This window comes from Natator depressus, chromosome 20 (assembly GCF_965152275.1).
Source record: "Natator depressus isolate rNatDep1 chromosome 20, rNatDep2.hap1, whole genome shotgun sequence".
NCBI lineage: Eukaryota > Metazoa > Chordata > Testudines > Cheloniidae > Natator > Natator depressus.
In genome coordinates, this window is record NC_134253.1 from 26,674,104 (window position 1) to 26,687,256 (window position 13,153).

Genomic DNA, 13,153 nt, shown 5'->3' on the forward strand with positions numbered 1-13,153 from the left:
TGGGCTAGCAGGGGCTGCAGGGCAGGAGTGAGGGGCACCGGCAGAGCTGTGGGGGGAGCCCAGGGCTGGGAGAGCAGGGGCTGCAGGGTGGGAGTGAGGGGCACCAGCAGAGCTGTGGGGGGGAGCCCAGGGCTGGGAGAGCAGGGGCTGCAGGTCGGGGGTGGGGGGCCCGTGTTAAGTTGCCCCTTTGGCCGCAGTGAGTTTCCAAATAGCGCCCGTGGCTGGAGCCGGCCGAGCCCCTGTCGCTCTGGGTTTCCCGTGGCTCCGGGCAGGGCAGGTTTTCCAGGCCCGGGGCCGGCTCAGCACTTGGCCTGCTCTGGCCAGTCCCGCTCTCATGGCTCCGTTCGCTGCGCCGACTGGCGGGAGGGGCGGCTGCGTTGCTGGGGCCGTGACCGGGCCGGCTGGGGCTGCTGGCTCCGAGTCCATCCTCTGCTTTCTCAGAACAGGACGTTTCAGACGGAGCATCGCTTCCTGTTGATGCCTCGGGGACCTGCTGAGCAAGGAGCGAGGCAGGGGGAGGTGCAGCTGGGCCGATGGACTCAGCGTCTGCGCCCGCTTCCCGGGGCTCTGCATGGCCCCAGGCCCCCTCTGCTCCAGGAACGGCAGCCCGGGCTTCCCCGGCTGGCCCTGCCCCAGAGCTGCCCTCCTCACCCCCAAGTCGCTCCCTCTGCCCTGGGAAAACGCCTCCACCCATCCTGTAGCGCTAGCAGGAGGCTGGGGGCGCCTGGCCAGAGAGGAAAGGGGTATGGGCAGGGCTGGGGGCCCTAGCTGGAGAGGGAGGGGGGCATGGGACAGGGCTCGGGGTGTTAGCGAGGCCAGCCGGGCTCAGCAATTGCCGATGTCTTACGTCATCTTCTCTCTATGAACAGCCCCCTGCCCCCCTCCCTGGGCCCACGTCGGCTCCTGCCAGGAATCGTGCGGAGCTCCGTGTTTTCCACGCCCCGGGAAGGCTCCGTGGAGCAGCTGGGGCAGGGGAAGGCAGGATTCGCGCTGCTGGCTTCACTCTCGCTCCCGTTGGGGCGAAGCAGGAGTCAAGCCCCTGGGGTCTCATGCTCCCCCCGCCCCACCCAAGTCCATCAGCACCTGATTTACCCAGGACAGGGCTCAGGGAGACAGTGCCTATCGGGCTGGGGTTGTGACCTGGAGGGAGGGACCCCGGGAGCTGCTGGCCAGGAGCGGGGGCTTGCAGGACTGGGTGGGGGGAAAGCCAGCGGCTCAGATCCCTGGACACCCCCAGCGTGGCGCAAAGAATCAGCCCCTCAGGCCTCCTGGCCTCACTTGCAGGCATCTCTCTGGGGAACGGGGGTCTCCGGCCCCTGTTGCTGGCAGCCCCGGGATGGATTTGGCCCAGGGTGGAGGTGCTGGCACCCTGTCTGGGGGAGGGGGGTGTATGGGAGATGGGGCCGGGCCCCCAGGACCGAGGGTCTTTGCTGTCAGTGACAGGAGCCGGGCCCCTGGGACCGAGGGGAGGTATCTGCAGGGCTAGTGGCTTTACCCGGCCCTGGTGTGTCAGCTGCATTAGAGCCCCCGGGGCTGGTGGGTTCCTCCGGCACTGGGGTGGGGGGTGTCACCCTGCTCAGGGCGTCTCTAACCCCCCCTCCCCCACTCCTCCTAATGCTGCCCTGGCAAGGGGGTCTGGCGTTACCTCTGCTCGCAGCCAGGCTGCCCCCCTTGCCCTCAGGACCCTGCTTCCCCACCAAAGCCCAGGGCCCTCGCAGCCCGTGGCGGGGTGGGGGGTCAGTTGGAGCCATCAGGGGCCTGGTGCCAGCAGTTCACAGCTGGGTGCAGCTTGTCCCCGGCCAGGCCACTGGCTGTGGTTCACACCCTGCTTCGCACAAGGGTTAGCGGCTGCACCTAGAGCCGTTGGCCAGGGGTGTGCCAGGCACTGGTGGGGGGGCATTTCCATGGGTGCTGTGCGCCAGACGGGGCTGGGTAGCTGGGAGCCGGGCCCCCAGGGCAGAGGGTCTTTGCTGTCAGCTGGGTCTGCAGGGGCTGGGGGGCTCTGGGGCTGGAGCTGCGACTTCCCCTGCTGCTTTCGTTTCCTCCCAGACTCGCTCCCCGGCCATGGCGTGGCCCAGGGCCCCATGTGCTGAGTGACAGAAACAAGTGGACCCCCCCCCCCACCAGCCGGTCTCCGGTTCTGGGTGAGCATTGGCGGCTCCAGCCCCAGGCAGCAGGACAGTTGGACCTTGCCAGGTAGCAAGGGGGGGGGCAAGTAGGGGGGTGCCAGCCTGGCTTGGGGCTGGCCCTTGGGGGTGGGGGGCAGGCAGGCAGGTGCCAGCCTGGCTGGGGGTGGCCCTTGGGGGTGGTGCAGAGCCAGGGGGAGAGCAGAGGCTCCGGGAAGCCGCGGACGTGCGTCCTTGGTCCATCCGCCTGGTTTCCGGGGGCCAGCTGGGCCTGGAGCCCTGCGAGGAGCCGCTGGCCCCGCCCGTGGCCCTGGGAATGGCTTTCGGTGGGGTTGGGGTCTCGGCTGCTCTCAGCGTCCTGACGCTGAACTTTAAATAACCGCTGGCAGGGTCCCCAGCAGCTGCCGGCCTTCGGCGGGGGGCCCGGGCGGGTCTGGCTCCAGACCCGCCTGGGCCCTGCCTGCTCCAGCCTGGGGAAGGCCGGGGACTGCAGCAGCCCGGCCCCCCCGCGTGGGCGTTCGAGCGGCTGGGGCGGCGTTGCCAGCGTGCCCAGCACCCGAGGCCGCCTCTGCCTGCAAATGTGGCCCGTTAGCCCCGGCCACCCTCCTCCGTCTGGTCAGCAGCTGAACCCTGCTGGCAAAAGGCTAGTTCCCTCCTCGGTTAGAGCCAAGCGTGCGCCAGCCGCGGTCAGGGAAAGGCCGGAGGGTTATTGTCGTTGTGTGAAAGCAGCCCGAGGGTGAGATCAGGGCCCCGTCATGGCGGGCGCTGCACAGACCCTGCCCGTGGCCAGGCCCCCGCGGGGCCGGGCGCTGCCCAACACACAGGGAGAGACGCTCCCTGTTCCAAAGACCTGCCAGTGTAAATGAAGAAAGGGTGCAGGGGAAAGAAAGGGTGCAGTGTGAATGAAGAAAGGGTGCAGAGAGGGACAGGGCCGTGGCAGAGCTCCCACTAGAGAACCAGGTGTCCTGACTCCAAGGCCAGGGCCCTCCCCACTAGCCCATGCCTCCGGTCGGGAAAGGGCAGTTCCAGCAGGAGGGGTCAGCCCCTCCAGCGCAGCCTGGTGCTGACTCACAGCAGTGGAGACCCCGGCCCCGCGAGCGTTTCCCTCCGGGGTGGCAGGACGCGGACCCCCTCGGGGGGGGTCCCCTGCAGCAAGAGGGAAGCACGCTGAATGCCTTGGTCACACGGTGTGCAACCCGCCGATGCTACCGAGCCAGCATCCTTCCTGTCTGTGCTGGGGATGCTGCCGTGATCCTGATCAGCGTGGGCGGGGGGCGGGGAGCGGTCCCTGCCGGGGGCATTAATAGCACGCAGAACACGCCTCCCCTGGCTCCTCACCCTGGGGGAGCTGAAATCCCGGCTCCGGCCCCAGTGCCCCTGAGCTCACGAGGGTTCAGCAAAGCACCATGGCCCGGGGCTGCGAAAACCTGGGGTCCGTGTCACGGCAGGAGCTGGGCACTTCGGCAGCTGGGAGCTGTTCTAAAATGGCCCCTCCCTGGGGGGCTTTGCCCTGGGCCCCATTTCCCGGGGTTCAGTTCCCACACGCTCACTCACCCCAGCGACAGCAAACGGCTCAGCCAGAGAGGAGGTGACAGCGCGGTCCCCACGCTGTGGCAGGAGCCTGCAGCGTGGTACATTTCCTGTTTTCTGCATGGCTGACTGATCTGGGTCCCTCTTTTCTGGGGCTGTGCAGTGCCTCGCATCTCACAGCTGGGCCGCGGCAGGGCCACCCGGGGAGCCAGCGCCTGGCGAGACAGTGAAACTCGCTGGAGGGCCTGCGCTCCCGCTATGAGTCGACGCGTGGGCCCGGGGCAGTCTGGCGCATGGGGTTTGGGTATGACTCCAGCGGTTAAAGAATTCTCTTTTTAAAACCTGCTATGAACAGTTAATAAAGCGTTTAAGCTGCAGGCCAGAGGCTCTGCTGGTCTGAACTCTCCTCGACCCATTTACACCAGACCTGGAGCCTCACCGCCCGTCCGGCTCTCAGCCCTTCCCTGTCCTTGCCCGGGGCTGCTGGGTGATTTGGATTTTTTGTTTTTTTCAACCCCGAGTCAAACACAAACTGGGCTCGTTCCGCCAGAAGAGGGAACAGCCTGGTGTCTGCCCGGGACACGGAGCGTCTCCTTCGCTGCCCTGTCTGTCCAGCCCCCAGAGCAGGGGCTCACGGTCATGGCTGTGAGGGCTGCATTCCAGCTCTGGCTGCGGGGCAGGACATACATTGAACTTCCATCATCCCCCCTCGCTGCTGCTGGCTTCTGACAGGGAGAACAGACAAGGACACTTTCAGGCCAGGGTTAGCAGAGGACCTGAGGGGTTCCTTGAATTTCGGTCTCTAGTTCTCTCGGGGCCACCTTTACTCAGGTTTTTCTGCACCTCACACTGCAGAGCCCCCCCCGAGTCCCAGTCCCAGTCCCAGGGCCTCAATGCAGGTGCCTAACTCACCTAAGTTCTTTGTAAACCTCACCAGGCGCCTAGCTGCATCTTCGGGCACCTGCTCCCCTTTGCACATCTGGCCCTCTGGCCCCTTCGTGAGCCCCCCTCCCCCCCCGGGACGTGCAGAAAGCACCGTTCGGGGACAGCCAGGCAGGCATCGTTATTCCTGCCCAGTTCGATCCTCCAGCCCGTGGGGCAGGGCTCTCTCCCGGCCCCTGAAATCAGGGCTGCAGGGTGCGTGGGCCCAGCAGAACAGCCTTCATCCCCACACCCCGCAACCACATCCGGGAGGGTCCCCAGAAGGAGTGCAAAGCAATTCCTCCCGCCCACACCCCCGCCAGCTCCTGCTGGGCCGGAGAGGGAAGTGGTCGGGGCCTCTTGCTCTGTCAGAGTGCAGCTGGCTGGAGTCTGGACTCGTTTAATAGCGGGAGGCCTTCGCAATGCACCCCTCCCCCCCAGTGTCTTAATTTAAACAGCCACCCCCCCACCCCTGCTGCAGGCAGCACACAGCTCCAGGAAATTAAAACCACTCCGCATTCCAGCTCTTGCCACTCATCTCCTGCGCCTGGTCAATGTCCTGAACCTCCCCCAGAGCGCAGGGCGGGTTTGGGGTGCATAGCTGGTGGTGCCCGGGTCTCGGAAGGGCGTGGAAATCAGGCCCTGTGAGGGCGAAGTGGGTTGGGAGCCTGGAAAAGGAGTCACCCCAAAGCCCCAGGAACTTGGAAACACAGACCTCGAATCTGCAGGCCAGACTCCCCGGGAGGCCACCGCGGAGACGTCCTGGCTGCTTTCCTTACTTGAGCCTGGCTTTTTGAGCTAATGGGAGAGAAGCAGCTGAATGGAAGGCCAAGCTGTGATGGCGGGGGCTGGGGAAGGGACCAGCTGTTGGAAGTGCAGATGGGACCATGGGCAGGGAAAGAGAACCAGGGCATGGAGGAGGAGGTTTGCAGACCCTGGGTTATGGCTTCTCACTCTCTTCCTCTGCTTTCCTGGATCCGGCCAGGACAAGGCACGGAGCTCCCAGAATAGCCTGAGAAAGGCTATTCTTGGGGCTCTGCACCCCAGGGAAGCAGGAAGTTCTGGGACTCCTGTGGGAAAGGTTGCTCTAATGAGACCTCCTGCTCCAAATCGGAACCCACAGGGTCAAATTCATCCCAGATGCAGCTCCAGAGTGTGACAGACCTGGGGCTGAGTCACCCTGGGAGGAGGTGGCTCTGAACCACCTTTGTGCTCCCTGTGTCCTGACGCCAGGCCGGGGCCTGGTGTCAGAGCAGCCTTGGGGCTGCTCTAACTTACACTCGGCCCTGGGGAGCAGACAATAGCCAGGTCCCCCCACCATCACACTTCATAGCCCCTTTGTGCAATCCGCCGTGGGCTTACAGCATGTGTAGACACATTGCAGCATAGACAAACCGCGGGGAGGGAGTGATGCCCCCTGCGCCCTGGCCAGCTCGGGAGAAGTACGTTGTCCCTGGTGTGGACACTGGCCTATGGGATTGTTCTGAAATCCTGCTGCTCTGACGCACCCCTTGACTTACTGCCTCCCACTGCTGCCTTTTCGGATCCTCCCCCAGCTCCCCAGTCATTCCATCCCTTGCACCCACACGCAGGTTCTGACTGGAAATTACTCATGGCCCTTGCGAGCAGCTGCAGACACGAGTGGTGTGTGTGTGATGCCAGGGTCACGAGGCTGGCTGTGGAAAGTTGGGCAGGCAGGGCCCTTGGGAAGGCTGCTAGCCCAGCCCCCAGCGCTGAGGCAGGGCCAAGTTACACCTAGCCCAGCCCTTGCCAGGCGTTTGGCCACCTGCTCTTAAACCCCCCGGTGACGGGGATCCCACAACCGCCCCAGGGAGCCTGGCCCACAGCGTCACCGCCCTGAGCATTGGATCGTTTCCCCGGATCTCTAACGAACCCTCCCCGGCTGCAGACAGAGCCCCGGACTCCTTGTCCTGCCCCAGTGGCCCTGGAGAACAGCCCCTCTCCCTCCCCCAGCCCTGCGCGTGTGAGGCCTGTTCTCAGGGCCCCCCCAGGCTTCTCCTCTCCGGACCGAACAGGCCCAGGGTTTGTAACGTTCCTCGCACGCGGGTTGGCTGAACCTTCGCTCAGTCCGGCCGCTCTCCTCCGGGCGCTCTCCAGCGTGTCCCTGTCTTTCCTGCAGTGCAGCGCCCAGACCTGGACACCAGCTCCTGCTGGGGCCTCGCCGGGCGGGACAGTCACCTCCCGTGTCTTACATCCGACACGCCTGTTAATACGCCCCGGACTGACACTAGCCCCAGGGCAACTGCGTCACACTCTCGGCTCACTTTCAGCTTGTGACCCACGGTGACCCCCTGCCCCTTTGCAGCGCTGCCTCCCCGTAGCCTGCTAGTCCCCACTCCGCGGTTGTGCATTTGATTTTCCCTTCCCAAGTGCAGGACTCTGCACTGGTCTTTATTGAATTTCAGCTTGTTGATCTCAGACCAATTCTCCAGTTTGTCGCGGTCGTTTTGAATCCCAAACCTGCCTCCCGAGTGCTCCCAGCCCCTCCCACCCGGGTGTCATCCGCCCATTTCTAAGCGCACTCTGCACTCCGCGATCCACGTTGTTACTGAACATATTGGATAGTCCCAGACCCAGGACTGACCCATGCAGGCCCCCGCTGGATACATCCCCCTGTTTGACAGGGCCCTGTTGAGAACTGCTCCTGGAGAATGTCACATGGGACAGTGTCAAAACCTGACTCAAACCCAGATTGTTCCCGTCTGCTGCTCCCTGCTGTCTGCTAGGCCAGGAACCCTGCCCACGGCTAGACCCCACTCCCCTCCATAGTTCAGCCATGTCACGCCAGGGCCAGCCGCACCCTGTGGAGTCCCCGGCAAGCGACTGGCCATGTGGTAAGACAGCAAGGCCTCTTTGATTAACCCTTCCGAGAGCGGAGCGTGGCCCTTTGAGCTCGCTGGGCTAAGACCACTCGCTCCCTGGACTCCGGGGGCAGAGTGAGCACTACGATGAGGGAGAAGAGCTGCTCCCCTCAAAGCGCAACGGGCCGTGTCTGCGGCCGGCCTGGGCTCTGGTCAGTAATAACCCCCTGAAGTCAACGGCTCTGGTCAGTAATAACCCCCTGAAGTCTGCCTCTGTTTGTGGGGCAGAGGAGGGCGGCTGGCAGAAGAAGGGCCCTGCACTGAGACCTGGCCACTTCTGGGGTGGAGCACGGCCACTGAAGAGCGCACAGTGCTGCAGTGGGGGAGGGGGTGACATTTTGCCTGGAGATGCTTGGGCAAAACCTTGACTCTTGAGCAAAAAAACCAAAGCAGGAGCTTGGTTCGAAGGCGTCTCCCAGAGGCCCAGACATGCTCCAGGGCGTGACCCAGCCTCTAGCTATCCGGGGTCAGGAGGGAACCTCTCCAAGAGGCCGGTTATCCCATGGCTGCCTCCTGCAGGGCTTCACGCCCCTGCCTGGGAAGCAGCCGGTGCTGCCCCTGCCAGCGATGGGACGCGGGGCGAGATGGGCCCAGACAGTCCGCGTTTGGAGTGCCCGGTGTAGGCATGCGCATGGCTCTCCCCTCGAGAAGGATGAAAACTTGAGCCCGAGAGACCCCCCCCGAGCAGCCACTGACGGCAACGTGGAGCCACAGCCCCCAGGGCGGCCCTGGCACGGTCCCTGCAGGGCGCTCGCATCTGGGGCTCTAAGGACGGGGCTGGGGCGCGAGCCCTTAGCCGCCGAAACTCAGGAGCTAGTGAACGCAGAGCGCCACCTGCTGCCTGCCAGGGAGCACGGCACCAGGGCCCGTCCCTCGTGCAAACCTCACGCTGGCACACGGATGCGCCCACCCCCTCATACACCCCAGGCCCATGCCCCCCACAGGGCAGGTTTGTCTGGGGGGGGACGTTACTTGCTCTCCCTAGTGGCATCGCACGTCGCCCCCCTCCATCTGTTCGCCGCGATGCCCCCAGCCTTCGGGAATTGCGGAGGATCGTGGACAACGAATGTCTCCCCCTCCACCGGGACCATCACAACAGCCCTCACCACCGCCAGGAGCCGCGGGAGCCCTTTCGGACACAGGCGTTTCACCTTCCACCCGGCTGATGCTGGGAAAGCTAAGTGGCGTTCACAAGAAGTTGCAAATCAACCCCTCGTGAAAGGCCCCACGCAGAGGATCCCCGGGTTCCATCTCCCACTAATCTCGGCCCTGAACCGCAGCCACGCGAGCCGTGCCAGATGCGGACGCTTGCTGCACGGAGAGAACATCGGAGACTATCCAGAGTGCAGCTGTGGCCACGGAGCACAGAGTGACTCAGCGCCGGGTTCACAAATACGCAGGAGGCGTCCCAGCGCTTCACTCCGCGGCTCCAGACGCGGGTCCCTGGCTGCGCCACCCGAGGGCAAGATTAGCTGCTGCTCTCCACTACGTCCGCCACACGAAGAAGAAGGAGAAGAAGAGGAAGGAGGGTCTAGGCCTCCGTTTCTCCGGGCTTCCAGTCCTACAGCCCGTCCTGGGGTTCAGGTAGCTTGGGGTCTTTCCCAGCTCCAGACAGGTCCAGGTCAGGTCTCTCTGGTTCCCCGCCTCCACCATGGCTGGGGTGCAGGGCTGCCACCTCTGAGGCGCAAAAGAAACAGGACATCCTGGATGGTCCTGGGGCCATAAAATTGTCCAGCCCGCTGTGTGCATTGAGCACCCGGGCAGATTCCTCAACAAAGGGACGCTCCTGGGGAAACCTGGCCGGGTGTCAGCTCCTGGTGGCACAGCCCCTGCGTAGCGGAGCCAGGGCCTTTCCTTCACCCCAGGTTCAAGCCCAGAAATGCTCTCACTGTGAAGAGGCAGATCCCCGCTCTCAGCATCCTGCTCTGCTCCTGGGGCACTTCCTAGAGACGTACAGCCCTCGGCCTCTCCCCAGCTCCACACCAGCCTCCACCATCCTAGCCCAGGACTCTGTGGTGACAACACCCCCACCCAGCACCTCCTGCCCCCACCCGCTGCACCTTATGGATCTGATCTGGGGCTCATGGGTCCCCTCTTAGTCAGCTGTGCTGGGGTGACACCTGCCACCAGTCCCTCCTGGGACATCAGACCCCCTCCGGAAAGGACTGAGCAGGGCCGTGGGTCTGCGCCCCAGGAACTGGCCTCTAGGGCTTTGTCCAGAGAGAGCCACGTGTAACCATGGCTGCGAAATGTGGCTGCGTTGGAGCCGGGGGCTGTTATCTTTGCCTGTGCGGACAGGAAAAGAAAAATGTTCAAATACATCTGGCCTGACCCTCAGCTACTCCATTCCTGGGCTTCGGGCAGGGCTGCGGGGGCTGTGAGGCCCTGCCTTAATGTTAGTTAGAGCAGCCGCAGGGCTGCTCTAACACACGCTCTGCCCCCATGGCCCTTGGGAGGCAGAGAATGGCTACAGAACAGTGGGCTCGGGCCATGCCCCTCATTCAGCTCCTACACCAGGGCTGGGAGCAGGCCCTTTCTGCCAGCTCCACACCGGCCATGCAGGGGGACCCTTACGGGGTGGTTTGGCCATGCTGAGGCCCCTGTTATGCTGCTGGAGTAGCCTGAAGGGGCCTGAGTGTTGCTACGAGCAGGGGCCATGCCCGGTAACCCTGGGAGGGTTGTGCCCCCGTAACGTGGTTCTTGTGCCAAGCTAGTGCCCTGAGGGTGACCTCCGTCCTGGGCAGGGCCCCATAGCCCTCCTGACGGCAGGAGGCTTAGGCATCACGTCCGGCCCAGTTTAGGCCTCAGAACGAAGCCGACTGAGCCCTTCGTTTTCCCTGCAGCCGGCCCAGGTCGTGACGCTCGCCTCCCCGCTGCGCGAAGCGTCCGTCAGGGTGCTCCCTGGTCTAAACACAGCAGGTGTCCCAGGAATGCCTCTGCCCTAACTCTGAGGGGCGGGCCGGGGCTGGGGGCTTGCGTCTGCAGCTGGCTCCTGCCCTTGGCGGGCACTGCCCGGGGGGGAGCGGGGGGGATATGCTGGATACAATTGGCCCCTGATGGGCCTGCGGCCGGTGAAAGCAGCCCGGCTGCTGGCTTTGCCCGCTTAGGGGCGTGCCTGGGATTTGGCACCCGCGGCTTGTGTGTCCTGTGATGGAGCTCGTGCAGGGGGACACCGAGGGCTCAGCCCCAGCCCCAGGGTTCGGGGAATTCCACCCCGGCCCCAGAAACCTGCCATCAGTTCGCAGCTTATGGGAGTGAGTGTGGGCGACCACGAGTCTATCTAAGGGACTTGTATGTGTGCACGTGTTCGGCGGTGCGTGGGTGCATCTGTGTGTGAGTTTCACTCTGTGTCACGGTGTGTGGACGTGTGTGCGCGTGTCTGGCAGTGTGTGGGTGCGTCCGTGTGCGAGCGTCATTCTGTGTCCTGGTGTGTGGGTGTGTGCGCGTGTCTGGCGGTGTGTGTCTGTGTGCGAGCGTCACTCTGTGTCCCGGTGGGTGCGGGTGGGCGTGTGTGTCTGGCAGTGTGCGTCCGTGTGCGAGCATCACTCTGTGTCCCGGTGTGTGGGTGTGTGCACGTGTCTGGCGGTGTGCGTCTGTGTGCGAGCGTCACTCTGTGTCCCGGTGGGTGCAGGTGGGCGTGTGTGTCTGGCGGTGTGCGTCCGTGTGCGAGCATCACTCGGTGTCCCGGTGGGTGCGGGTGGGCGTGTGTGTCTGGCGGTGTGCGTCCGTGTGCGAGCATCACTCTGTGTCCCGGTGGGTGCGGGTGGGCGTGTGTGTCTGGCAGTGTGCGTCCGTGTTCGAGCATCACTCTGTGTCCCGGTGTGTGGGTGTGTGCGCGTGTCTGGCGGTGTGCGTCCGTGTGCGAGCGTCACTCTGTGTCCCGGTGGGTGCGGGTGGGCGTGTATGTCTGGCGGTGTGCGTCCGTGTGCGAGCGTCACTCTGTGTCCCGGTGTGTGGGTGTGTGCGTGTGTCTGGTGGGGCGTGTGCGAGCGTCACTCGGTGTCCCGGTGTGTGGGTGTGTGCGCGTGTCTGGCGGTGCGTGTGCAAGCGTCACTCGGTGTCCCGGTGGGTGCGGGTGTGCGCGTGTGTCTGGCGGTGTGCGTCCGTGTGCGAGCGTCACTCTGTGTCCCGGTGGGTGTGGGTGGGTGCGTGTGTCTGGCGGTGCGTGTCTGGCGGTGCGTGTGCGAGCGTCACTCGGTGTCCCGGTGTGCGGGTGGGTGCGTGTGTCTGGCGGTGCGTGTGCGAGCGTCACTCGGTGTCCCGGTGGGTGCGGGTGGGCGCGTGTGTCTGGCGGCGTGCGTCCATGTGCGAGCGTCACTCTGTGTCCCGGTGGGTGTGGGTGGGTGCGTGTGTCTGGCGGTGCGTGTCTGGCGGTGCGTGTGTGAGCGTCACTCGGTGTCCCGGGGTGCGGGTGGGTGCGTGTGTCTGGCGGTGCGTGTGCGAGCGTCACTCGGTGTCCCGGTGGGTGCGGGTGGGCTCGTGTGTCTGGCGGTGCGTGTGCGAGCGTCACTCTGTGTCCCAGTGGGTGTGGGTGGGTGCGTGTGTCTGGCGGTGCGTGTGCGAGCGTCACTCGGTGTCCCGGGGTGCGGGTGGGCTCGTGTGTCTGGCGGTGCGTGTGCGAGCGTCACTCTGTCCCCCAGTGGGTGTGGGTGGGTGCGTGTGTCTGGCGGTGCGTGTGCGAGCGTCACTCGGTGTCCCGGGGTGCGGGTGGGTGCGTGTGTCTGGCGGTGCGTGTCTGGCGGTGCGTGTGCGAGCGTCACTCGGTGTCCCGGTGGGTGTGGGTGGGTGCGTGTGTCTGGCGGTGCGTGTGTGAGCGTCATTCGGTGTCCCGGTGGGTGCGGGTGGGTGCGTGTGTCTGGCGGTGCGTGTGCGAGTGTCACTCTGTGTCCCGGTGGGTGTGGGTGGGTGCGTGTGTCTGGCGGTGCGTGTCTGGCGGTGCGTGTGCGAGCGTCACTCGGTGTCCAGGGGTGCGGGTGGGTGCGTGTGTCTGGCGGTGCGTGTCTGGCGGTGCGTGTGCAAGCGTCACTCGGTGTCCCGGGGTGCGGGTGGGTGCGTGTGTCTGGCGGTGCGTGTCTGGCGGTGCGTGTGTGAGCGTCACTCGGTGTCCCGGTGGGTGCGGGTGGGTGCGTGTGTCTGGCGGTGCGTGTGTGAGCGTCACTCGGTGTCCCGGTGGGTGCGGGTGGGTGCGTGTGTCTGGCGGTGCGTGTGCGAGCGTCACTCGGTGTCCCGGGGTGCGGGTGGGTGCGTGTGTCTGGCGGTGCGTGTCTGGCGGTGCGTGTGCGAGCGTCACTCGGTGTCCCGGGGTGCGGGTGGGTGCGTGTGTCTGGCGGTGCGTGTCTGGCGGTGCGTGTGTGAGCGTCACTCGGTGTCCCGGTGGGTGCGGGTGGGTGCGTGTGTCTGGCGGTGCGTGTGTGAGCGTCACTCGGTGTCCCGGTGGGTGCGGGTGGGTGCGTGTGTCTGGCGGTGCGTGTGCGAGCGTCACTCGGTGTCCCGGGGTGCGGGTGGGTGCGTGTGTCTGGCGGTGCGTGTGTGAGCGTCACTCGGTGTCCCGGGGTGCGGGTGGGTGCGTGTGTCTGGCGGTGCGTGTCTGGCGGTGCGTGTGTGAGCGTCACTCGGTGTCCCGGTGGGTGCGGGTGGGTGCGTGTGTCTGGCGGTGCGTGTGCGAGCGTCACTCGGTGTCCCGGGGTGCGGGTG